General features: G+C 45.1%; 1 protein-coding gene across 1 annotated transcript in view; it reads right to left on the bottom strand.

Moving 5' to 3' along the window:
* Window positions 1–27,609, bottom strand: part of LOC134219851 (uncharacterized) — a 444,111-nt gene that overhangs the window by 215,961 nt on the left and 200,541 nt on the right. The window lies entirely within an intron of this gene.

Raw genomic sequence — 27,609 nt, 5'->3', positions numbered from 1 at the left:
TCCGAACGGATTTTTTTTTGGACTTTCGTACCGAATCCTTTTGTGCTCCCGAACAAAATCCTTTTTGGACTCCGAATGGAATCTTTTTAAGCTTCCGAATGGAATCCCAGAAGGATTCCGTTCGGAGTCCCAAAAGGATTCTGTTCGGTATCCCTGTACATAAGTAGGAGAAGGTTCCATTCAAAAGCCAAAATAACTCCTCTCGGATGCCCAAAAGTATTTCTTTCGGAAGCCTAAAAGGAACAAGACTCCGTTCGGAAGTTCAAAAACTCCATTCTTATTTATTTATTATCAGACTAAGGCCGTAGTGGCCTGTGCTGCAAATAAAAGTATTCTCCATTCAGCTCGGTCCATGGCTGCACTTCGCCAACCACGCAGTCTGCGGAGGGTCCGCAAATCGTCCTCCACCTGATCGATCCACCTTGCCCGCTGTGCACCTCGCCTTCTTGTTCCCGTCGGATCGTTGTCGAGAATTATTTTCACCGGATTACTGTCCGACATTCTGGCTACGTGCCCGGCCCACCATAGTCTTCCGATTTTCGCGGTGTGAACGATGGATGGTTCTCCCAACAGCTGATGCAACTCGTGGTTCATTCGCCTCCTCCACGTACCGACCGCCATCTGCACCCCACCATAGATGGTACGCAACACTTTCCTTTCAAAAACTCCCAGTGCGCGTTGGTCCTCCACGAGCATCGCCCAGGTCTCGTGTCCGTAGAGAACTACCGGTCTAATAAGCGTTTTGTAGATAGTCAGTTTGGTACGGCGGCGAACTCTATTTTAGCGTCTTACGGAGTCCAAAGTACGTACGATTTCCAGCCACTATGCGCCACTGAATTTCTCTGCTAGTATCATTATCGGCGGTCACCAGTGAGCCCAAGTACACGAATTCTTCAACCACCTTGATTTCGTCACCACCGATAGAAACTCGTGGTGGGTGGCTTACATTGACCTCTCTTGATCCTCTTCCTATCATGTACTTCGTCTTCGACGTGTTGATGACTAGTCCAATCCTTTAAGCTTCGCTTTTCAGTCTCATGTAGGCTTCCTCCATCCTCTCAAAGTTACGTGCCATGATATCAATGTCGTCTGCGAAACCAAATAACTGGACGGACTTCGTGAAAATCGTACCACTCGTGTCAATCCCTGCCCTTCGTATTACTCCCTGCAAAGCGATGTTGAATAGCAGACACGAAAGACCATCACCTTGCCGTAACCCTCTACGCGTTTCGAAGGGACTCGAGAATGCCCCTGAAACTCGAACTACGCACATCACCCGATCCATCGTCGCCTTGATCAACCGTGTCGATTTATCCGGAAAACCGTGTTCGTGCATTAGCTGCCATAGCTGGTCCCGATCGATTGTATCATATGCGGCTTTGTAGTCGATAAATAGATAATGTGTGGGCACGTTGTATTCGCGGCATTTCTGCAATACCTGACGTATGGCGAACACCTGGTCTGTGGTAGAGCGTTCACCCATAAATCCCGCCTGGTACTGCCCCACGAACTCTTTTGCAATTGGTGTTAGTCGGCGGCATAAAATTTGGGAGAGTACCTTGTAGGCGGCGTTCAGCAATGTGATTGAGCGGTAGTTGCTACAATCCAGCTTATCGCCCTTTTTGTAGATGGGACACACGACACCTTCCATCCACTCCTGCGGCAGAACCTCACCCTCCCAAGCCATGGTAATTAGTCAGTGCAGCGCTCTAGCCAGTGCCTCACAACCGTGTTTAAACAGCTCTCCTGGTAGTTGGCCAACTCCAGGGGCTTTGTTGTTTTTCAGCCGGCCGATCTCCTCCTGGATTTCCTGGAGATTCGGAGCCGGAAGTCGCATGTCCTGCGCGCGTGCTCCTAGGTTCATTACCATACCGCCACCGTTGTCTGCCATATCGCCATTCAGGTGCTCTTCGTAGTGCCACCTTTGGATCACCTCACGCACGTTTGTAAGAAGGTTCCCGTTCATGTCCTTACACATGTCGGGCTGTGGCACGTGGCCCTTACGTGAACGGTTCAACTTCTCATAGATCTTTCGTGCGTTATTAGCGCGGTACAGTTCCTCCGTCTTTTCACGGTCTCAGAAAATCGAGTTTTGTCTGTTCCGCGCTCGCTTGAATCGTGCCTCGTTCGCCCTCGTGCGGTGTTGCAGCAATCTCGCCCATGCTGCATTCTTCTCCTCAACTAACTGCTCACATTCGCCGTCATACTAGTCGCTTCTCTGATCCGGGGGCACCGTGCCTAGTGCAGCGGTTGCGGTGCTCCCAATGGCTGATCGAATATCTCTCCAGCCATCTTCAAGAGATGCTGCGTTTAGCTGTTCTTCCGTTGGGAGTGCCACTTCCAGCTGCTACGCGTAGTCTTGGGCTAGTCTACCGTCTTGTAGCCGCCCAATGTTTAGCCGCGGCGGACGACTTCGACGCGTGTTGATCACCGTCGAGAGTTTTGAGCGCAGACTGCAACGAGGTAGTGGTCGGATTCAATATTCGCACTGCGGTAAGTGCATACGTTCGTGATGTCGGAGAAGAATTTACCGTCGATTAGGACGTGGTCGATTTGGTTTTCCGTTACTTGATTAGGTGATTTCCATGTGGCGTTGTGGACATTCTTGCGGGGGAAGAAAGTGCTTCGGATTATCATTCCGCGGGGACTGCAAAGTTTATGCATCGTTGGCCGTTGTCCTTGCAGACTATCCGGTCCGATGACCGGTCTATACATTTCCTTCCTTCCTACCTGTGCGTTCATGTCACCGATGACGGTTTTGACGTCCCGCAGTGGGCATCCATCGTATATTTGCTCCAGCTGCGCATAGAACGCTTCTTTCTCGTCGTCGGATCTCCCTTCGTGTGGGCAGTGCACGTTGATGATGCTATAGTTGAAGAAACGGCCTTTCATCCTCAGCTTGCACATCCTTGCGTTGATTGGCTGCCACCCAATCACGCGTTGGCGCATCTTTCCCAGCACTATGAAGCCGGTTCCCAGCTCGTTGGTGGTGCCACAGCTTTGGTAGAAGGTAGCCGCTCGATGCCCGCTTTTCCACACTTTCTGTCATGTCCAGCAGATTTCCTGCAGCGCTACGACATCGAAGTTGCGGGGATGTAATTCATCGTAGATTATCCTGTCGCAACCTGCGAAACCTAGCGACTTGCAGAGGGATCGTCAAGCCCTTGGACATAGTCCCTGCTGCCCCCATCCTAAAGGCCCTGAATAATTCGGTTCGGTAGCCCAAAAGAATTACCTTCATAAGCATAAAACGATTCCTTTCGGAAACAAAAATAATTTCGTTCGGAATCCCAAAGAACGAGACGAACTTCTGTTGGAACTAAGAACGGAGACAATGGGTAATAACTCTAAACTTTGCGATTATATTATTCATTGTCTCGCAATTTTGACTGATGTTGTAAATAAGAAGGTGCTGATGAAGTGGATTTACGCCTTCTTATTGTCTGATTTTGCCAAAATTGCACGAGGCGAACCCTTCAGGAAAGGTACCGCCGCGCTTGCTGCACCCCGTTTACTTGGTTCTTATGGGTGAATAGCATTGCGGTGTATCGTTAGGCGCGGCCGTACCTTCCGACAGCCATTCGTCGCGTGAAGTTTTGTGCAAGTACCCATTTGGGAACATTACAAACGCTGCGCAGTGTATCACATCCAGAGAATTTTACAATACTTACCACATTGATCAAAATGCTCGAAACGGTGGTGCAGTTGACCTCCACCAACGTCAAATCAGAGACTAACCCATAGGAAAGCTGGCGGCCGTCACCGCTCGCGGAATGCTGGATAATTAATATAATATTTTCTATTGCATTCACCACATCTTTTCCCTTCTCCACTTCTCCTTCTTCCAAATCAAATACATTTTTTCTCATACACGCTCCGACATGTTGTACAACTTTGACTCCGCCCCCAAGTTTATGCGACCAATTCAGTTTGTACAACCGTCTGACGAACAGTTGGTACAACCAAAACTCTAACAAACATAATATTTAGAAATTTTTTTTCTGTATATGCTGATGTATTGGGTGCTTTTTCACGAATACTAAATTGAATTGAAATGGAATTGGATTGGAGTGTAATTAGATTGGATTTCATTGGAACGTGAATGGCATGTTTTTGGAATTTTAGTGATGATGGATTGGAATGCGATTGAAATTTGCTAAGAGTTGGAATTGTATTTGATTGTGATTGGATTGGAAGTGAATTTGAATTGCATTGGAATCGGGATTTCACAGTTCATACAGGAATTCCTCCGGATGCTCCTCCCGGATTTTCACCAGAAGTTCCTCCTGGAATTCCTCCGGAAGTTCTTCCAAAAGTTTCTCCCAGAGTTCCTCCGGAAGTTTATTCTGGAATTCCTCCAGAAGTTCCTTCCGGAATTTGTCTGGAAGTTCCGTCAGGAAGTTCCTCCCGGAATTCCAACTAATATGCCTCCTGAAATTCCTCCAAAGTTCCAAATTCAAGTTCCTCCTAGAATTCCTCCGAAAGTTTTTCGCGGATTTTCTCCGAAAGTCGCTCCCAGGATTCCTCTGGGAATTCCTCCCAGAATTCCACCCGAAGTTCTTCCAAGAATTACTCTGGAAGTTCCTCCCGGGACTCCTCTAGAAGTTCCTCCCGGTATTTCTCCGAAAGTTCTTGCCGGAAATTCCTCAAGGAAATCCTCTCGAAGTCCCTCCAGGAATCTCACGGGAAGTTCCATTACGAGTTTTTCCGAAAGTTCTTCCCCGAGTTCCAAATTTCCTCTTCGAATTACGAAGTTCTTCCAGGAGTTCCGAAGTTCCTTCTAAAGCTCGATCCACTTAGTATTTGGCCGTTTCTTTCCAATTACTGTGGCGCCTCTGGTGGCCGTACCGAGAAGTAAAATACATCACATCGTTGCGGAAGGTTTGTTTAATTTATGGTGAAAGTTTCGTCAGTATTGATGCTCAGGTTCAAAAGTTATCGAAAATGGAACGCGAGAGATGGGAACAAATTTTGCACACTCACGATGGAAATCCAAAATGGTCAGGAGGAATGATGTCAAAGTATCTAAAATTAGCGAAATTGATTGTAAATACTGTCAAACGTTATCGGGAAGCACTATTGCTGGATCGTGTAGCACAAAACAATCGTAGAAGTGGAACATACGACCAGAAACAACAAGTGAATGTCTGCAGAGCAGTTCGGGACCATTTTGGGATTTCCTTGCATGATTTGGCGAAAAAGTTCACTGCGCCGTATAGCACAGCTCAAATAATCTGTTGGCGTGAAGGTTTCAAGTTGTATGATGTTAGTAAGCGTCCCAACAGGACCCTGAAACAGAACCTGGTTGCCAAACATCGCGCAAGAATGCTGGTCGAGCAAGTTCTGACGAAATATAATTGATGTATTTTGATGAGCAATGAAATTAATATTAAAATTGACTTTCAATTCCCGGGACACAAGCTACCTTGCCAAACGAAAGGGTAATGCCCCAGGAAATTTCAAATATGTATATGCAGGCAAGATGGTATTGATGGTATGTCAAAGCATCTGCAGTTGTGGAAAGAAAACTAAAGTTTTTATTTGTATTATTTTAAAACTAAAACTATTTTTTATTTTTATAAATGGGCAAGTATACAAGGAGGAGTGTCTTTAGAAGAGATTTTTGCCATTTATTCAATCACACGACGGTCCGTGATGATTTAACCTGACTTAGCAAGCCATTACAGACGGGATGTGATGGAATGGTATGAACCGAATGATAATGACGTTATTGAAAAAACTATCGACCCACTAAAATGCCCAAATTTTCGTCCCAAAGAAAAATATTAGGCAATTATCATAGGGAAACTTGAGAAATGGTGCAAAACAATCAGAAAACCATCTTATATGGAGAAGTGGTGTGAAAAAATGACAGATTAAGTTGACCGTTCTACTGTGCAAATAACGAGTAGTATTGAGAGAAAAGGCCGAGATTTCATCCGAAATGCCAATGAATCATTTTTCTATATTTTTTCCTTCAAAGTTTATTAAATTCCCTGTATAGTAAAACCTGACCCACCTTTTTATGACCTTTTACGGCAAAGAAATGTCTAATTTCGTGCGGCCAAATTCTAAGTGGATCAAGCTTTAGACTTCCTCCGGAAGTTCCTCCGTGAATTCCTCAGAAAGTTCCTCCTGGAATTCCTCAGGAAGCTTCTCCAGGAATTGCTCACCCAGAATTCCTGCGAAGTTCCTCCTGATGTTCTTCTCGGAATTCCTCCGGATGATCCTTCCAGAGTTCCTTCGGAAATTCCAGGAAATCCTCCGCAAGTTCCTCCAGGAATTTCTCAGAAGGTTCCTCCCGGAATTCCTCAGGAAGCTTCTCCAGGAATTGCTCCAGAAGTTCTACCCGGAATTCAATCGGAAGTTCCTCCGGGTGTTCCTCCTGGAATTCCTCCGAATGTTCCTCCGGGAGTTCCTCCGGGAGTTCCTCCGGAAATTCCTCCCAGAATAACTCCGGAAATTCCTTCAGGTAATCTTCCGGAAGTTCCTCCAGGAATTCCCTTACGGGTTTCTCCGGAAGATCCTCCCGGAATTCCGAAATTATTCCAGGAATTCCGAAATTCCTCCCGGAGTTTCTCAAGAAATTCTTCCAGAAATTTCTCAGGAAGTTCCTCCTGGAATTCCTTAGGAAGTTCCTGTAGGAATTCTTCTGCAAGCTCTCCATCAATCCCTCCCGAAGTTCCTCCAGCGATTCCTCCGGAAGTTCCTCCAGGAATTCCTCCGGAAATTCCTCCCGGAGTTCCTCCGGAAATTCTTTCCAGGAAATCCTCCAGGATATTCCTTCAGGTATTCCTTCGGAATTTCCTCAAGGAATTGCTTCGTAAGTTCCCCAATAGATTGCTCCGGAAGTTCCTCTAGGAGTTCCTCCATGTATTCCTCTTTGAATTCTTCCGGAAGGTCCTCCTTGAGATCCTTTTGGAAGTTCTTAATGTATTCCTCCTAAAGGTTTTTCACTTTCAACCTGTGGATTTTTCATAGGAAATTCTTCAAAATTTCTTTAGAAATTTTTCTGAGAATCTGTCAATGAATTCTACTAAAAGATACTTCAAAATTTCAAGCGTGAATTTTTCCGAAAACTTTTCCAGATGTTTTAAGAAGTGCTTCCTCGGAAATTCTATCAGTAATTCCGCAATCAATGCCTCTGGAGTTCCGCTGGAGTTCCTCCAGAAAATCCCTTAAAACTCTTTTTAAATTACTTCTTCAACTCAACAAACATTACCTACTAAATCACAGAGCTTCCCAAAAAAAATCTCCAGATAGTTGCAGATAGTGGAGGTATTTTCAAATGAAATTCATATGGAATTTTTCATATAATCTCTGACTCTGAAATTCTTGAAGGAATATCTATTGGAATAAAATGTGGGACATTTTTGAATAATTAAATTGTCAGTCGGTTTTAGAACATAATATGTTTGACCGAGCATACGCTGTATAACAAGAAGCCTAGTGGCCAAGCGGCGTGGTCAATTTTCATACAGCAGCGACGCAAGAAAATCACCGGCGGCGCACATGTCTAATATTATCTTATTGTTATTCTATTATTATAATTATTATTATCGCATATTATCTTATTTTCTGTACTACCGCAAAAATCACTTTCTGCTCCTGGATATTCCACCAGAAGAATTGAAAACAATAGTGTTGTACAACAACACCACACACAATGCAACTTGGTTGTACAACATTGGAGCAAAATCAAACTGGTTTGATTTCATCCGACCAACTTTGCAACTTTGAAATCCGACAGTCGTACAACTTGCCCACAGACGATCCGAATTTACTCCGACCGAGCCAAATTTCCTGGGGGTGGAGTCAAAGTTGTACAACATTTCGGAGCGTGTATGGGGCCCCTAAGTTTACATCTCGCTCCGGAGTAAACAAAACTAGATCTCGGCTCTTCTTGTTCCAGAAATTATGAAAACAAACAATGCCTCGGAGTTCTTCCTACTCACTCACCATTTTTTTTTTCAATATCCTACGCCTGCTGCAATTCGAGTTCTTTTTTACCCGTTTATACGTTTATACCCGTTTATTCACAAAATTTTTAGAGTATTCCACGCCTACTGCAATCCACCTGTTTCAATCATCGTTCCCGTTCAAATTTGCCGTATATTTTACATTGCATCGTGCCCACTGCGATTAATTCGTCATATTCATTCATGAATGCCTGCTTTTTTATATATTGTTAGTTTCCTGCTATAGTTTCCTGCGATATACGGAGCTGTCAAAATCATGGCTATTTTAAAATTTTGGAAAAGGTTATTTTTCTTCTTTTTGAACTTCCAACTGTTTACTCATGCGTGAAGATCCAGTTGGTTACGTTTATACTTGCTTGCAAAACGATCCTCCCAACCAATTTTTTTTTCGAATACGGATGCGAAATCTACAACCAAGGATCAAATTTCAGCGGAAATAGATACTGATGCTGCTGTGTTTGACAGTAAGTATTTTATTAGTGCTCTAGAACATTAAAACATAAATAAATCCATATTTTCAGTCCTCGCCGAATGGCTATCGCTAGTGAACGACATTCCAGTTCGAGACAGCAACACGTACGGACGTGTTTTTTGCTCGCGCATTTTTTTCAAAGTGTTTTTTCTCGTTCGTTCGCTGTTTACGTTTTCGCTTGTCGCGTTGGCGTTATTTTCTCCCGGACCCGTCATGGGAGACTCGGTGGCCGATTCGATCGCTGGAAAAGTGCCTAAGCGCACTGCTCTTGGAGGCGCGGGTAACCCCTCCAAGCAGCTTTTGCAGAGCAACGTGTTCTCGCCGTTGCCGCTTGATGACGCCGGCAATCCGCCGAAAAAGAGGAAGAAGCAGCAATCGCAGCTGCCGCAGGTGCAACCGGAGCGGAAGGAGAAGTGCCCGCCCGTGTTTGTGAAGGGCGATCCGCCGGATTTACGCCCAAAATTCGCCAGCTGATCGCTAAGGGGCTGAAATGTACTTTTCGGCTCTGCAGCGAGGGCGTGAAAGTGATGCCGGCCAACCGGGACCATCATCAATCCGTCGTGGAGTTCCTCGAGGTCCACAAGTATGAGTACTACACTCATGACCATCCCGGCACGAAGCCGCTCAAGGCTTTGCTGCGAGGACTTCACGACATGAAGGAGGAAGAGCTCCAAGCAGAGCTTGAAAGTTGCGGACTGAAGCCAGTAGCCGTCCACAAGATCGCTCGTCACGACAAGGCGAGGAAATATCGCGACCAGCTTTACCTGATCCATCTGGAGCACGGCTCCACTACCTGGAAGGACCTGAAGCTGGTTGGCGTTATAAATTACACCGTCGTTGACTGGGAGCGATATCGGCCAGTGCACCGCGATGTCACGCAATGCACCAACTGCTTCAATTTCGGGCACGGCACCAGGAACTGCCGCATGAAGCCGCGCTGCAACAAGTGTGGCGAACCCCATCCGACTGACGAGTGCGACAAAATGGAGGTGGCCGATCCCAAGTGCGCCAACTGTGGCGACAAACATCAGGCCACCACAAAGGGCTGCCCAAAGCGAGCCGAGTTCCTGGAAATCCGGAAGAAGGCTTCCACCAGGACCATTCCGAAGAAGAACCGTGTTCCTGTAATCAACGAGGTGAACTTTCCAGCCATCCCTGCTCCCCGTCGTGTGATTCCAATACTCCCACCGCTACAGCCGCACAAGCGATTGGCAGCGGCAGCTGCATCGGTCCAAGCTCCAACATCGTCGGCACCATCCACCAGCGAATGGCCCCCGATCCCTCCTCCTGGGTTCCGTCGGCAGTCGGAGAACGAAGCCGTCCCACCGGAGAAATCTGCCCCGCTGTACACTCCGGAGCAACTGATGCCGATCTTCGCGCAGCTCGCCACTCGACTGCGCGGCTGCAAAACCCGATTCGACCAGGTCTTCACACTTGGCATGTTCATCATTGAAAATGGCTGCTAGGGTGGGCCTGGTCAACTGGAACGCTTGCTCGCTAAAGAGCAAAACAATCGAGCTGAAGGATTTCCTTGAGGAGAAGGAAATTGACGTGGCGTTCATCACCGAAACGCACCTAAAACCGGAGGTGAACATCAACATCCCGGACTTCCGCATCGTGCGACTCGATCGGTCGACCAGGGGAGATGGTGTGGCCATCGCTCTTCGCTACAACATCAACTGTCGTCTGCTTCCAAGCTTCCAGCTCAGTGTCATCGAGGCCATCGGTGTCGAAATCACCACTTCGGTCGGCACAATCGCGCTCATCGCGGCGGACTGTCCAACGCAAGCCAAAGCCGGCGATGGATCATCGGCTGCCCTTCGGAGGACATCGTCAAGCTGACGCGGAGGCAAGGCCAGTATATCATTGCCGGCGACTTGAATGCCAAACATCAAGCCTGGGGCAACAGTCGCGGCAATCGAAACGGCACCATCTGGAGCAACGACATGGAGGAAGGCCACTACACGATCCTGAGCCCGGATTCCCCACTCGGCTGAGTCGGTCCGGTGCCCACGCAACGCTCGACCTCTACGTAACAAACCTGAGTGACCACGTCTCGCAGCCGGTTGTATACCAGGAGCTCAGTTCGGATCACTATCCGGTGGTGGCGGAACTGGGCTCCTCGGTCAATCGGCACCAGCAGTTACGGCGGAACTACCACCGAGTGAACTGGCAGCGTTTCCAGCAGTGCGTCGATAACACCGTCGACTTCGAGGTGCGTCCGGAGACGCCGGAAAGTATCGACCGCCAGCTGTGCGCTATCGAGGAGGCGATCACGGCGGCCCGAGAACAACACGTACCGACGGCTCGGCAGGTAAGCAACTCCTTAAACATCGATACACTCACCAAAGATTTGATTCGATTGCGGAATGTCACTCGCAGGCAGTTTCAGCGTACTGGACTGCCTGAGCTTAAGACACGCTGCAATCGAATCACAAAAATTATCAAGGCCAGAATGGTGGACCTCAAAAATAACGACTTCTCGAATAAGATCCGCACTCTCCCAGATTATGCTAAGCCGTTCTGGAAAATGACCAAAATTCTAAAATCCAAGCCTCGGCCCATTCCACCTTTGATCCCACTAGACAATAATGGCTCTAAGGATCGCTTGATAACTCCTGCAGAGAAGGTCGCTGAAATACAGGGGATGTCCAAAATAACTGGGATAGGCAAATTTTGGGCATAATTAGATGTGTTGTAACTATGTCAATTATTATCCGATTTTGACAATTCAGGGCTGCCTAAACTAGAAATTTAATGTAGTTTCACCAAATGTCCATGGAACCGACCATCGTCATCGGACACCGGAGATATTCCGGGTTTTTCGAAGGTAGGTTCAGAACCGTGAATTTGTGGTGGGTATTAGGATAAGTTGTGGTTAAAAACAGAATAATATTAGTAACCACAAATAAAGTAGGGCTCTTTCTGATTGGAACCATATGTTGAAATTCGAAATCGGACCAGGATCAAGTGAGATATGGCCATTTGTTTAGAATCGGTGCCGATCGGGAGTTTTAAAAGGGACCAGACCACAAATTCATTTGAATCAAGCTTTTTGACCGATCTTCCATTATGATTACATTCCAAAAGTCTTCTGATACGTCAATAATGAAAAACCAATTAAAAAGACGGATGCTAAAGTCGCTGGGGTGCCCCCGGGGAACCTGTAGAAGGGGACATTTAAGTTTTAGCGTTTTCTATCATGAAGCGAAGAATGAATATAAAATGGACCACTGACGGCTTTGACCGATTCCGGGATGTACGGAATGTCCCCGGGGAACCTGTAGAAGGGGACATTTAAGTTTTAGCGCCAAAACTGGTCATTCGACGGTTCGCTTTTAAAATGGACCATTGACGGCTCTGACCGATTCCGGAACCTACGGATTGTCCCCGGGGATTTTGTAGAAGGGGACATGTCAGTTTTAGCGCCAAAACTGGTCATTCGACGGTTCGCTTTTCATTGTTTTCTATCAGAAATATTATTATTTAATCAGACTAAGGCCGAAGTGGCCTGTGCGGTATGTAAGAGTCTTCTCCATTCGGCTCGGTCCATGGCTACACGTCGCCAACCACGCAGTCTGCGGAGGGCCCGCAAGTCATCTTCCACCTGATCGATCCACCTTGCCCGCTGCGCACCTCGCCTTCTTGTGCCCGTCGGATCGTTGTCGAGAACCATTTTCACCGGGTTACTGTCCGACATTCTGGCTACGTGCCCGGCCCATCGCAGTCGTCCGATTTTCGCGGTGTGAACGATGGATGGTTCTCCCAACAGCTGATGCAATTCGTGGTTCATTCGCCTCCTCCACGTACCGTCCGCCATCTGCACCCCACCATAGATGGTACGCAGCACTTTCCTTTCGAAAACTCCAAGTGCGCGTTGGTCCTCCACGAGCATCGTCCAGGTCTCGTGTCCGTAGAGGACTACCGGTCTAAATAGCGTTTTGTAGATTGTCAGTTTGGTACGGCGGCGAACTCTATTCGATCGGAGCGTCTTGCGGAGTCCAAAGTACGTACGATTTCCAGCCACTATGCGTCTCCGAATTTCTCTGCTGGTGTCATTTTCGGCAGTCACCAGTGAGCCCAAGTACACAAATTCTTCTACCACCTCGATTTCGTCACCACCGATGCAAACTCGCGGTGGGTGGCTCACATTGTCTTCTCTTGAACCTCTTCCTATCATGTACTTCGTCTTCGACGTGTTGATGACTAGTCCGATCCGCTTAGCTTCCCTCTTCAGTCTGATGTAGGCTTCCTCCATCTTCTCAAAGTTACGTGCCATAATATCTATGTCGTCAGCGAAACCAAATAGCTGGACGGACTTATTGAAAATTGTACCACTCGTGTTAATCCCTGCTCTTCGTATTACCCCTTCCAAAGCGATGTTGAATAGCAAACACGAAAGACCATCACCTTGCCGTAACCCTCTGCGGGTTTCGAAGGGACTCGAGAATGCCCTGAAACTCGAACTACGCACATCACCCGATCCATCGTCGCTTTGATCAATCGTGTCAGTTTATCCGGAAAACCGTGTTCGTGCATTAGCTGCCATAGCTGGTCCCGATCGATTATATCATATGCGGCTTTGAAGTCGATGAATAGATGATGTGTGGGCACGTTGTATTCGCGGCATTTCTGCAGTACTTGGCGAATGGCGAACACCTGGTCCGTGGTGGAGCGTTCGCCCATAAAACCCGCCTGGTACTGCCCCACGAACTCCCTTGCAGTTGGTGCTAGTCGACGGCATAAAATTTGGGAGAGTACCTTGTAGGCGGCGTTCAGCAATGTGATTGCGCGGTAGTTGCTACAATCCAGCTTATCGCCCTTTTTGTAGATGGGACACACGACACCTTCCATCCACTCCTGCGGCAAAACTTCCTCCTCCCAAATCTTGGTAATGACCCAGTGCAGCGCTCTAGCCAGTGCCTCACCACCGTGTTTAAATAGCTCTCCTGGTAGTTGATCAACCCCAGGAGCTTTGTTGTTCTTCAGCCGGCCAATCTCCTCCTGGATTTCCTGGAGATCCGGAGCCGGTAGAATTATGTCCTGCGCGCGTTCTCCCAGGTCCATCACCATACCGCCATCTTCGTCTTCCACATCGCCATTCAGGTGTTCTTCGTAGTGCTGCCGCCACCTTTGGATCACCTCACGCTCGTTCGTAAGAAGGTTCCTGTTTATGTCCTTACACATATCAGGCTGTGGCACGTGGCCCTTACGTGAACGGTTTAACTTCTCATAGAACTTTCGTGTGTTATTAGCGCGGTACAGTTGCTCCGTTTCTTCACGGTCTCGATCTTCCTGCTGGCGCTTTTTCCTCCGGAAAATCGAGTTTTGTCTGTTCCGCGCCTGTTTATATCGTGCCTCGTTCGCCCTCGTGCGGTGTTGCAGCAATCTCGCCCATGCTGCATTCTTCTCTTCCACTAACTGCTCACATTCGCCGTCATACCAGTCGTTTCTCTGATCCGGGGGCACCGTGCCAAGTGCAGCGGTTGCGGTGCTACCAATGGCGGATCGAATATCTCTCCAGCCATCTTCAAGAGACGCTGCGCCTAGCTGCTCTTCCGTTGGAAGTGCCACTTCCAGCTGCTGCGCGTATTCTTGGGCTAGTCTACCATCTTGTAGCCGCCCAATGTTAAGCCGCGGCGTCCGACTTCGACGCGTGTTGTTGATGATGCTATAGTTGAAGAAACGGCCTTTAATCCTCAGCTTGCACATCCTTGCGTTGATTGGCTGCCACCCAATCACGCGTTGGCGCATCTTACCCAGCACTATGAAGCCGGTTCCCAGCTCGTTGGTGGTGCCACAGCTTTGGTAGAAGGTAGCCGCTCGATGCCCGCTTTTCCACACTTTCTGTCCTGTCCAGCAAATCTCCTGCAGCGCCACGACGTCGAAGTTGCGGGGATGTAATTCATCGTAGATCATCCTGTCGCAACCTGCGAAACCTAGCGACTTGCAATTCCATGTTCCAAGCTTCCAATCGTGATCCTGTATTCGTCGCCTAGGTCTTTGCCGATTATATCGAGTCGCATTATCTCTTATATTGTTCGTAATGATTGGTTTTCCAGGCGGCTTATTGGGCCAGCGCAAACCTCCTGTCTTGTCGGAGGGCCGTCGTGTCAGGGCTGTTTAGCGTCCCACCTAACACCAGGACTTGGGCTTGTGCGCTTTGAGCGGCACACGGTCGCTTTGGTGGGGCCTACTTGCGGATACATGCAGCTTTTTATAGAGGTTCAACAGGGCCCACTGTAAAACCCCACCACATCCTAGGCAAGCCCCACAACTCGCAGATGGCCTGGGGAGGGATCGTCAAGCCCTTGGACATAGTCCCTGCTGCCTTCTATCAGAAAGCGAGGTATGAATATGAAATGGACCACTGACGATTTTGACCGCTTCCATTGCTCCAAGGAAATCTGTTGAAGGAAACATTTCAGTTTAAGCGCCAAAACAAGTCACTGGACGACTCTTTTTCATGGTTTTCTATCAGGAAGCGCAGTATGAATATAAAATGGACTATTGACGACTCTGACCATTTCTAGGACCCACCAACTGTCCCAAGGAAACCTATAGAAGAAAGCATTCCTGTTTTTGCTATTTTATATTCATACCTCGCTTCCTGATAGAAAACCATGAAAAACGAACCGTCGAATGACCAGTTTTGGCGCTAAAACTTAAATGTCCCCTTCTACAGGTTCCCCGGGGCTATCCGTAGGTCCCGGTATCGATCAAAGCCGTCAGTGGTCCATTTTATATTCATTCTTCGCTTCCTGATAGAAAACCATAAAAAACGAACCGTCGAATGACCAGTTTTGGCGCTAAAACTTAAATGTCCCCTTCTATAGGTTCCCCGGGGACAATCCGTAGGTTCCGGTAGCGGTTAAAGCCGTCAGTGGTTCTTTATATTCATACCTCGCTTCCTGATAGAAAACCATGAAAAACGAACCGTCGAATGACCAGTTTTGGCGCTAAAACTTAAATGTCCCCTTCTACAGGTTCCCCGGGGACAATCCGTAGGTCCCGGTAGCGGTCAAAGCCGTCAGTGGTCCATTTTATATTCATACCTCGCTTCCTGATAGAAAACCATGAAAAACGAACCGTCGAATGACCAGTTTTGGCGCTAAAACTTAAATGTCCCCTTCTACAGGTTCCCCGGGAACAATTCGTAGGTTCCGGTAGCGGTCAAAGCCGTCAGTGGTCCATTTTATATTCATACCTGGCTTCCTGATAGAAAACCATGAAAAACAAACCGTCGAATGACCAGTTTTGGCGCTTAAACTGAAATGTCTCCTTCTACAGGTTCCCCGAGGACAATCCGTAGGTCCCGGTAGCGGTCAAAGCCGTCAGTGGTCCATTTTATATTCATACCTGGCTTCCTGATAGAAAACCATGAAAAACGAACCGTCGATTGACCAGTTCTCGCTTCCTGATAGAAAACCATGAAAAACGAACCGTCGAATGACCAGTTTTGGCGCTAAAACTGAAATGTCTCCTTCTACAGGTTCCCCGGGGACAATCCGCAGGTCCCGGTAGCGGTCAAAGCCGTCAGTGGTCCATTTTATATTCATACCTGGCTTCCTGATAGAAAACCATGAAAAACGAACCGTCGAATGACCAGTTTTGGCGCTAAAACTGAAATGCCCCCTTCTACAGGTTCCCCGGGGGCACCCCAGCGACTTTAGCATCCGTCTTTTTAATTGGTTTTTCATTATTGACGTATCAGAAGACTTTCGGAATGTAATCATAATGGAAGATCGGTCAAAAACCTTGATTCAAATGAATTTGTGGCCTGGTCCCTTTTAAAACTCCCGATTGGCACCGATTCTAAACAAATGGCCATATCTCACTTGATCCTGGTCCAATTTAGAATTTCAACATATGGTTCCAATCAGAAAGAGCCCTACTTTATTTATGGTTACTAATATTATTTTGTTTTTAACCACAACTTATCCTAATACCCACCACAAATTCACGGTTCTGAACCTACCTTCGAAAAATCCGGAATATCTCCGGTGTCCGATGACCATGGTCGGTTCCATGGACATTTGGTGAAACTACATTAAATTTCTAGTTCAGGCATCCTTTAATTGTCAAAATCGGATAATAATTGACATAGTTACAACACATCTAATTATGCCCAAAATTTGCCTATCCCAGTTATATTGGACATCCCCTGTAGGTCGTCACTTCGTCAGCTCACACAATCTTGGGCAGAACATCGTCAGTCCACACGAAGCAGCCGTCAACGAGCATGCTAACAACATCCATTTGATTCCCAACGACTTCTCGGAGGAGTTGGAGATCTCAGCTGGCGAATTGACGGCCTATATCAAATCATCGAAGAATATGAAGGCCCCAGGCTTCGACAGCATCCTGAATCTCGAGCTCAAACACATGAGTGCGCCGTTCTTTGAGCACCTCTCGCTGATCTTCAATCAGTGTCTCCGGCTCAGCTACTTCCCATCGGCCTGGAAGTCAGCGAAAGTCATCCCCATCCGGAAGCCTGGGAAGGATCCTTCCTCACCCAAAAGCTATCGTCCCATCAGCCTTCTCTCAGGATTATCCAAGCTATTCGAAAAAGCTATTCATCACCGGTTACTTGAGTCTGCCGAAAATCTCAACATCTTGCTCGAGGAACAGTTTGGTTTCCGACGCGGTCGGTCAACTGTACACCAACTGACCTGAGTTACCAACGTCCTCAGACGGAACAAGTTTGTCTCGAAAACATCCGCCATGGCCTTACTCGATGTCGAGAAGGCATTTGACAATGTATGGCATGATGGCCTGGTGTACAAACTACAACGCTACAATCTTCCCAGCTACCTGGTGAAAATCATCAACAATTACCCGTCGGCAAGGACATTCCGGGTCTCAATCAGCGGAGCGAGTTCCAATGCGCACAACATCGTCGCAGGCGTCCCCAGGGCAGTATCCTCAGGCCCCTGCTTTTCAATCTGTTCACCTCCGACATGCCAGAACCTCCAGAAGGCGGCATTCTGTCTCTGTTCGCAGATGACACATCCATCGTCTACAACGGTAGAGTGATCAGAGCGCTAGTGGCAAAACTCCAACGAGGCCTGGATGCCCTGACAGAGTACCTCACCAGCTGGAAGATCTGTATCAACGCGGCGAAGACCCAGGTCATCATTTTCCCCACTCCAAATCCCTAAACATGTTCCGCCTGGGGACTGTAAAATCATCCTCAATGGCACGACTGTGGAATGGGCCAATGAGGCCGACTACCTTTGGCTTGACCCTCGACCACAAGCTTATTTTCAGGCAACAGGTTGACAAAACGGTGACAAAGTGTAACGTCTTGTTGAAACTACTGTACCCTTTGATCAACCGCCGGTCGTCATTGTCCCTGAAAATAAGCTTGCTGTCTACAAGCAAATCATCCTCCCTGTGATCGAATATGGCATGCCGGTCTGGGAGAGCTGCGCTAAAACTCATCACCTCAAACTTCAACGAGTCCAAAACAAATTCCTGAGGATGATCCTCAACACCTCCCAGGACAAGAACATCCGAGGTCCACCGTCTGGCCGGGATAAAAACCTTACATGAACGCTTTGGTGAGTGTAAAGAAAAGTTTAGGGTCCGTTGCTTGCATTCGGATCAGGCTCCAATTAGGGCGCTAGTTTCAATCTAGGATAACAAATTTTTATTGTAAATATTAGTGTACATAGTAGTTAGGTTATCAAATTATAAAAACACACTAGCGCCTCCTAAAGGCCGTCATGATATATCATATCTTAAAACTTGAATAACAATATAAACAAAACAAAAAAAAAATCAAATTGAAGTTGGAGGGCCAAGCCGGCCGAGCACTGTACATGTAAAAAAAAATAATTGTAGAACAGAAAATGAAACAATAAAGAAGAATTTTTACTACTTTTAGTCCTCGCCGAATTAGTCCCTTTGCTTGTAACTGCGGCCAAACTTTCGCCAGTACCATAGGCTGCAGCTCTCAAAAAAGGTCATCGGATTACAGATGAAGTCGAGATGCTGATACCTACTAGGATGAAGTCGAGAATCGAGATCCCAACAAATTCATAGGATAAAAACTATCTACGATGCTGCGTGACACAACAGGAGAGAAACCTTGATGCCGAGATGTTTATAAACTAAGTTCATGATCATTAATGCAGGTTTCCATGTATTCAAAAACTTTGTTTAGATAAAATACCTTATCATGATGTGGTAAACTTTTTCTTTTTTTTTCTCCTCGATTTCCTGAAAACAGCAAATCCTGTTTCCCTTTTTTTCGCGGGAACAAATAAAAATGGTTTATTTTACTCATTTTAAATATATTTCAGTATCCATAATGGGTAAAAATACACCTTGTTTTGACGTAAAGTCAAACTACTCTTTAATGAAACTACTTCATAATGGGCACTTTTTCACTCATTAAAGAGTACTTTGGTGACACAGTGTAAGTAAAGGCTGTACTCAAGGTGAATACAAACAGGTGTAGCAGTATGCCAATTACATGATTCAGCCATCTTGGATTTTTATATGGGGCATCCACCGAGTTTGTTTATGTTTTGCACTGAAAATGAATTTTTCACCCCCGTTCTAGTTTCTCCCATCTACTGTCGAAGTGAGTGAACCCTGATATAAGAACCCTGGCTGTACCTTCGCTCCGAAAACAAACTTTTCGTAGGAGGCCCATGGAGACCCATAATGTTATATACCGATCGACTCAGGTGATGTCTGTGTGTGTGTAGTGTATATGTGTGTATATGTGGGCAAAAGTTCTCCAAAAGTTTAGCTAATTTTTCAAGCACTTATCTTTAACCGATTTGCTTGAAATGGGAATCCTGTCCCATTGTTTCCTATTGAAAATTGGCCAGATCGGGCTATGGGATTAGAAGTTATGGCCAAAATGCATTTTCTTTAGAGCAATTCTCTGTGAAGTCATGATTTTTTTTTTCAAGATTTCAATTGTGTATTTTTTATTTCCCTGAAATTTCGCATTACATTCTTTGTGATAAAAAAAAACATAATTTGCTCCATTGGTTTTTTTTAAGAAATTCGAAGGAATTACTTAACGAATTTTCGGATGAAATACTGAAGGGAATTCCGGACGAATTCATGACAGAATTCATTTTGGACATTTCGAAGGAACTTTCGGAGAAATTCATGAAGGACTTTCGGAGGAATTCTTAGTGGATTTTTTGGAGGAACTCCCCGAGAAATTCCGTAGAATTTTTGCTGAACGGAAAAAGTTCACGCCGATCACCAAAGGCGTTATGCTGAAGCTGGCGCTGGTTGAAAATCATCTATCACTATGTCTCGACGGTGATATTTCAATCGTAACACAAGTACAGAATTAAACCGCGACTATTCCGGATATTTTGTACTTTGTAGCACTAATGACAATCTTGTCTCTACCACAGCTGGCAGCAAACCCCAAGTCGACAAGATTTGTAAGTTTACTTATATCGATCATATTGCCTTCGAATTATTAGAATTTTATAAGCATTGGTGAATATGAAATGTGCTAACAATACGAATAAATTTAGATACAAACCCATAAATTAAGTGTTCACGGAACTACCAAAAGTTTAATTTTAGCTCTACCATCTCCATATGAATATTTGAAGTGTTATTTAGGTTGCAAAATGTGTTTTCCAGTTTCATTGCCCTTTAACATTATACTGAATCTTCCCTCTTATTAATAATGTGAATATGATGCTTACTGGTGCTACAATCGATGTTGGCAATCTTGCCCAACTTTCCCCTAAATCCTATTTTCTTACGAGGCAACGCACTTTATGATGCGATGGCGTACACTAATCGTAGTCATGTCAAAATCGTAATCGACTGCTACCAAAATTTTAAATGATAATTCTAGAGAATATGTTTGACAAAGACAAAGTGAATTTATGTAAAAAATTGGCATGTATAAAGCATATTTCAATTGAAACTTGTTTTAAAATGTGCTAGGGAACTATTCAAGCTTATTCAATTATCCTCAATCCTCTTCGGTAGAAGGAAAAAATGCTTCCACATCACATCAGTAGCTTTATAAGCTTGCTCGTACCATCTCGTAACTAACAACATCGTGTAAAATTCTCTCTTCTTTTTTTCTCCAAATTTTGCAACATATTATGCGCTGTAGAAGGAATGCAGCTTCCGAGTTTCGCTTCCACCCCGTTAACGAGCGCATCATCACCAGACTTGATGAATTTGCATTTTTTTCCTCTACATCTGCCTATTTATATCCCAAACAGCCCGACGAGACGCGATTTCAAAAACGGACGAGAACCCTCTTGAATTGCTCTTCGGATGGCGTGTCTCGCCTGGGTCCTATTCAGGAGCAGCCTCTTGAATTCCGACAGACCACCGTTTGGCTTCAAAAGAAATAGTTTCATATTTGCTTATTCGTAGGTTCATCTTCCCCGCTGTCCATGGGATGGTATCCAATGGGCGACAACTGGATGATAGCACTTAAGTCCAATTAGGGACGAAAAGTGGGAAAGCCACGCTTCCACCGAAAAGCGGCCCACAAATCGCGTTTAATGGATTTACGACACCCATTATCACTATCGGATAGCTAGCTGGTGCTTGCTGGTGGAAACCTAGGTGGAGTAATCCGTTCTCAACTGTGTGGTGGGGATTATTTCTGTGCAGATTCTCCACGTATGTCCCTTGTGCGATAACGAGGTAAAGTTGTTCTCCTGGTTTTCCTATTGCTTCTTGTTTTCTTTCCGGTGAAGCCATAGCCTCAAGCTAATATGTGGTTCAATGTTTCGAATTATCTCTTCTAGAAATTTACTACATTTGGGAAAAGGGAGGAGGTAGGCACTTGCAAGGATTTTACTGATATCCCTATTGAATCCCGTTTTCATCTATATATAATGTGTAGCGAAAGCTGTATTAACCGAGATCAATATGTTCTCAAGTTAAGGAGTTGTTCGACAATTTCATGCTTGTTTACTGCTTCAAGTGGTCCTTCCGCGAAATTGTGCCAAAGGGTATAAATATCCTTCGCCAAAGTTGTTACGGCATCATTAAGATAATTGAGAATTCGCTTCTCAGAATGTTTCATTATGAGAGTGGAAAATACAATTTCAATTATAAATGGGCTCGGTAAATAATATTTTGAAACATGTTTAATGTGAAAGGCAAATATGATTTTTAATCGTTTCTTTATTTGGGACAATCAGTTACAAATATATTTTCTTCAAATATCAAACAAATTCACCAATGTGGAAAAGTGATTGATTTTAAAAGGAACAAACGCATAATTTATTCCCTTACAGTCGACTCCAATAGGATCAAAGACGTTTTAAAAGCGGAGTCAGCCGCCGCGGCTAAACATTGAGCGACTACAAGATGGTAGACTAGCCCAAGAATACGCGCAGCAGCTAGAAGAGGCACTCCCAACGGAAGAGCAGCTAGGCGCAGCGTCTCTTAAAGATGGCAAGAGAGATATTCGATCCGCCATTGGAAGCACCGCAACCGCTGCACTTGGCACGGTGCCCCCGGATCAGAGAAGCGACTAGTATGACGGCGAATGTGAGCAGTTAATTGAGGAGAAAGATGCAGCATGGGCGAGATTGCTGCAACATTGCACGAGGGCGAACGAGGCACGATACAAACAGACAAAACTCGATTTTCGGAGGAAAAGCGCCAGCAAGAAGATCGAGACCGTGAAGAGACGGAGCAACTGTACCGCGCTAATAACACATGAAAGTTCTATGAGAAGTTAAACCGTTCACGTAAGGGCCAGGTGCCACAGTCCGATATGTGTAAGGACATAAACGGGATCCTTCTTACAAACGAGCGTGAGGTGCTCCAAACGTGGTGGCAGCTTTACGTAGAGCACCTGAATGGCGATGAGGTAGACAATGGTGGCGGTATGGTAATGAACCTAGGTGCACGCGCGCAGGACATGAGACTTCCGGCTCCGAATCTCCAGGAAATCCAGAAGGAGATCGGCCGGTTGAAAAACAACAAAGCCCCTGAGTTGACCAACTACCAGGAGAGCTGTTTAAACACGGTGGTGATGCACTGGCTAGAGCGCTGCACTGGGTGATTACCAAGGTTTGGGAGGATGAGGTTCTGCCGCAGGAGTTGATGGAAGGTGTCGTGTGTCCCATCTACAAAAAGGGCGATAAGCTGGATTGTAGCAACTACCGCGTAATCACATTGCTGAACGCCGCTTACAAGGTACTCTCCCAAATTTTATGCTGCCGACTAACACCAATTGCAAGAAAATTCGTGGGGCAGTACCAGGCGAGATTTATGGGTGAAGGCTCTACCACAGACCAGGTGTTCGCCGTACGTTAGGTATTGCAGAAATGCCGCGAATACAACGTGCTCAAACATTATCTATTTATCGACTTCAAAGCCGCATATGATACAATCGATCGGGACCATGTATAGGAGCTAATGCACGAAAACGGATTTCCGGATAAACTGATACGTGATGTGCGTAGTTCGAGTTTCAGGGACATTCTCGAGTCCCAATGATCCGACGGGAACAAGAAGGCGAGGTGCACAGCGGGCAAGGTGGATCGATCAGGTGGAGGACGATTTGCGGACCCTCCGCAGACTGCGTGGTTGGCAAAGTGCAGCCATGGACCGAGCTGAATGGAGAAGACTTTTATGTGCAGCACAGGCCACTCCGTCCTTAGTCTGGTAATAAATAAATAAATAAACAAATGAGGGTGAATAAGGGTGGAATCAATAGTATATTTTCATACAGATTTTAAACAAATTTTCACCTATATGGATTCGCATTATGCGTTTTTCACAGTGCATTCTGTGTTTCGTCTTTGACGTTCTTCATACGATGCCGATTTGGTTTCATCGTTGCTCTTTATAATACCGAATAGGAGATTTGGCCGATTATTTGGCTAAATAGTCAATTGACCAAACAAGTTATTTGGCCGAGCCGGAGATTTGGCCCAATAGGTCATTTGGAAAATAAGAAATCAGGTGTGAAAAGTGAGACGTCTCAGTACTTATTTCCCATTTCTAACTGAAAAAGAGAGTAGAGCGAAGTGAGAAGTGAGACGTCTTACTACTCACTTCTCATTGTTCACAGTGAACGACGAAATTCTCACTCCTCATTTCCCACTTCTCACTGTAAAAAGTGAGAAGCGTGAAGTGAGTAGAGAGACGTTTCACTACCTACTTCGCATTATTCACTTTTCCCCGGGTAAAAGTAAGTATTGCGAAGTGGGTAGTGAGACGTCTCACTACTCACTTCTCACTTTCTACCGTGCGCAGTGAGAAATGAGAAGTGAGTAGTGAAACGTCTCACTTCTCACTCCTCATTTGTCACTTCTTACTGTAAAAAGTGAGAAATGAGAAGTAGGAAGTAAGACGTTCCACTTCTCACTCCTTATTTCTCATTTCTTACTGTAAAGTGAGTAGTGTGAAATGAGAAGAAAGACTTCTCACTACAGTCGAACCTCCATGAGTCGATGTTCTATGACTCGATATCGACTCATGGAAGCAAATAATGTCATATCAAAAAATATTTTCGGGGTTACCACTTTCCAAAGATTTGCTATTCCTTATTTCGATATTTCCATGAGTCGATGGTCCCTTCAATATCGACTCATGGAGGTTTGACTGTATTTACTTTTCACAGACGTCGTACTTCGCGCATCTCACTTTTTACAGTGAGAAGTGAGAAATGAGGAATGAAAAGACGTCTCACTTCTCACTGTGAGAAGTGAGAAGTGAGTAGTGAGACGCCTCACTTCGCTCAACTCACTTTTTAGGGTAAGTAATGAGAAATGAGAATTAAGTGACCCTTTCGGCTTCCCCTGGGGGAACCAGGATATTAGTAGAGAGGGTAACTCAAGTAACCTTCTGCTGCTTGGGTGGGATTAGTGGGTCCGGCGGGCTGGCCTTCTGCCTTCCGCACCAACCCCACTCGCTGAGTGATAATTTCAGGTGTCTGTATGCAGATTTGCCTTCATCCCTCTATAAAAAAAAACCTTTCGGCCAAACAACCCTTTCGGCCAAACGACCCTTTCGGCCAAATGCCTTTCAGTCAGATGGGTTTCGGTCTGTTGGTTTGTTCGGCCTAGTGGCATTCGGCCATATGACTTTCGGCCGAATGGGTTTCGGCCAAATGACCCATCCCCTTTCTCACTCCTTTTTTTTTCACTTCTCACTGTGAAAAGTGAGTAGTGAGATGTCTCTATCCACTTCGCACTACTCACTTTTTACAGTGAGAAGACAAAAATGAAGAGCGAGAAGCGAGATGTCTCTCTTCTCATTCCTAATTTCTTACTTTTCAAATGAACTATTCGGCCAAATGACCTATTCGGCCAAATGTCCTATTCGGCCATATGTCCTTTTCGGCCAAATATCCTATATGGCCAAATGACACTTTCGGCCTAATGACCCTTTCGTCCCAAAGACCCTTTCGGCCAAATAACGCTTTCAGCCTAACGAACCTTTCGGCCAAAAGACTCTATCAGTTCAATCAAAGTTAATTGCCTATTTCCGGGGATTAAGGTCACTCCTGACGGAATCCAAGTTCCAAAGTGCTCGCGTTTTCGGTGGCACATCACTCGATTCAGAGGTGGTGCACAACTGTCATTTTTGTTGATTTAGCTTTGCTGCGTCGCAGCATGTGTGAAAAAATAAAAATGACAGTTATGCGTTGCTTCCGTATCGAGTAGTGTGCCCCCGAAAACACGAGCACTTTTAATCTTGGATTCCGTCAGGAGTGACTTTAAACCACCCGACTTGGACGTTAATTTACAATGTTATGAAAACTCATATGTGAATATGTACGTTATGTGGAAGATATTGATTTGGAAAATGTATTGGAGGTAACCACTTTCCCTTCGATGGGACCCCTACAGACTCTTTCAGCCAAACGACCCTTTCGGCCAAATGACCCATTCGGCCTAATGACCCTTTCGGCCAAATGACTCTTTTGGCCAAACGACCCATTCGGCCGAATGACTCTTTCGGCCAAATGACCCATTCGGCCAAATAACATTCGGCCTAATGGTCTCTTCGGCCAAATGGTATATTCGGCCAAGCAACTTTCGGTCTAGTGGCATTCTGCCAAATGGCTTTCAGCCAAATTGGTTTCGGCCAAACGACTCTTCTCCGATTAATTTGGTACTCTTATAACCAGGGATATGGTGCGGCACGAAACTCTTTGCGTGCAGCGCGCGTTGTTGGAAGCAAGCCCATTCAGATCCAGAGAGGCGAGTAAGTGCGGATCGTGCTCGGGGCTCTCAAAGAGTCGTGCACAGAGTAGCACTCTAACTGCACTTTTCGGTTCTGCTTTGGTATGATTTTCGAACGGTGATAAGCCATTTTATGAGACAGTTTCAAACAGCTGATCAAAATTTTGAGTGGACGGCTCGGTCTTTGTTTTGGTAAATTTTCATGCAAACCATCATCATTTTGTCATCATCATCATCATTTCATTCCATTTTCGCAAATGTTCCTTGTAAATTGTAAATATTAGTGTTAGGTCTCCTGTCATTTGAGCTTCTATAAAATGGCTTATTATTACATGCCTGTTCTGTAGAAAGATGGTTGATCGGCGTATTATTTGTTCGACATTTAGCAATATGAATAAATAAGATATTTTATATCTATATCTTATTTATATTAACTTATTTTAAGTTAAAAATAGGAAAATATGTAAAAGTGAAAAAATAATAGTTTTTTTCATATGATTTCTTTAAATACATTTCAATCATTTTTATATCAATTCTTATATCTATGGAGATATGTGAATTGATTTTTAATATTCATTTATAACGCAAATATTTTAAAATATTCCAAGGGAAACGTGTTTTCAAGTTCCCAATAATCTCTTCGTCTGAATAATAATGAAAATAAATCAACATTTTTACGCTCAACTTAATTTTTACCTAAATCCTAAAAAACTGTGTAAAAACTACTTTCACAGAAATCGGTGCTTTTTAAAACATCACGTATAAAAATTCGCTTGTCAATAACCACAATGTATTTCTTAATTATTCAGCAGCACTTCATCATATTGATCCGCTATTTCAACATTGATAATTTCTACCAACGACACTTCCGAACGCACTTTATGTAGAGTGGAATATATTGTCAACAAATACAATAACTGAAGCAAATATTTTGCAATTATAAATCGCACTGCAGTGATTTGAAAACAGAAAACATAAATTCCTTAATTACATTTATCTCTGATCCCCTAAATGAATTTTTGCAATTCCTGATCATAATATCTGGTTTATAGTTCGTCTTTGAGTGATAAAACAGCCTACTTTTCCATACCAACGAAATGGGTGTTTTAATGAATATTATGCAACTCAAATGGGTTGCATAATATTCATTATAACACTCATTTGGGTGCTATAATGAAAAACCAACATCAGAACAGTAGTTACATGACTACATTATGCTGAATTAGCTTGTGTAAGTGCTCCAATAGTGTATTCTATGCACCCTGTAAGAAATTAAATAGTTTGGTGGACATGACATCAAAAATTTCCAAAGGCAAGTACATCTATCGCTTCACGGCTTATCGAACTATGCAATGTGGCACGGCAACATGGAATCTGATTTTTCTCCGCAGCAACATATTTTATTGGCAAGAATAATCATGTGGAGTAAATTAGACTGTACAATTTTGGTACAGATTCATCAAATTAAAGCTCATTTTTCGTCATTGCAAAAAATAGCGTGTGCAACTCGTTGCAAAACCCGATTTTTTCTGCACTCGTAGTATTTATCCAACTCGGCAAGCCTCGTTGGATAAACGTACAACTCGTGCTGAAAAAATCATCTTTTTGCAACTTGTTGCACAAACTACTATTTTAATTTCAGTTATCTATGATTCTGGATTATTTTCTAAGAAGAACTGCATAAATGAGTTCCAATCATCTGCTAACTTTAAACGGTTGTTAAGGAAACTAATAAACAACAATATTACTTGGCGGGCATTTATTATCATTAAATTTTCTCGATGAATTCGAAATGCACAATGTGCACTACCCGTGCTACCCGAAAGGGTAGTGCAGCCTTTGACTCGCACGCAGCAGCAAGAGCCCGCGCACCTTCGGCACTATAGGACTATAGCTCGCAAAATTCGAGAGACGCGCACCCGAAGGTGGGTGCTGCACGAACATTTTTCGCACCGCTCTGAGTATTTAGACAATCCCTGCTTATAACTTC

Source organism: Armigeres subalbatus, chromosome 3, assembly GCF_024139115.2.
Source record: "Armigeres subalbatus isolate Guangzhou_Male chromosome 3, GZ_Asu_2, whole genome shotgun sequence".
Classification (NCBI taxonomy): Eukaryota; Metazoa; Arthropoda; class Insecta; order Diptera; family Culicidae; genus Armigeres; species Armigeres subalbatus.
The sequence above is the reverse complement of the archived record's forward strand: the minus strand, read 5'-3'. Positions and strand labels throughout refer to the sequence as shown.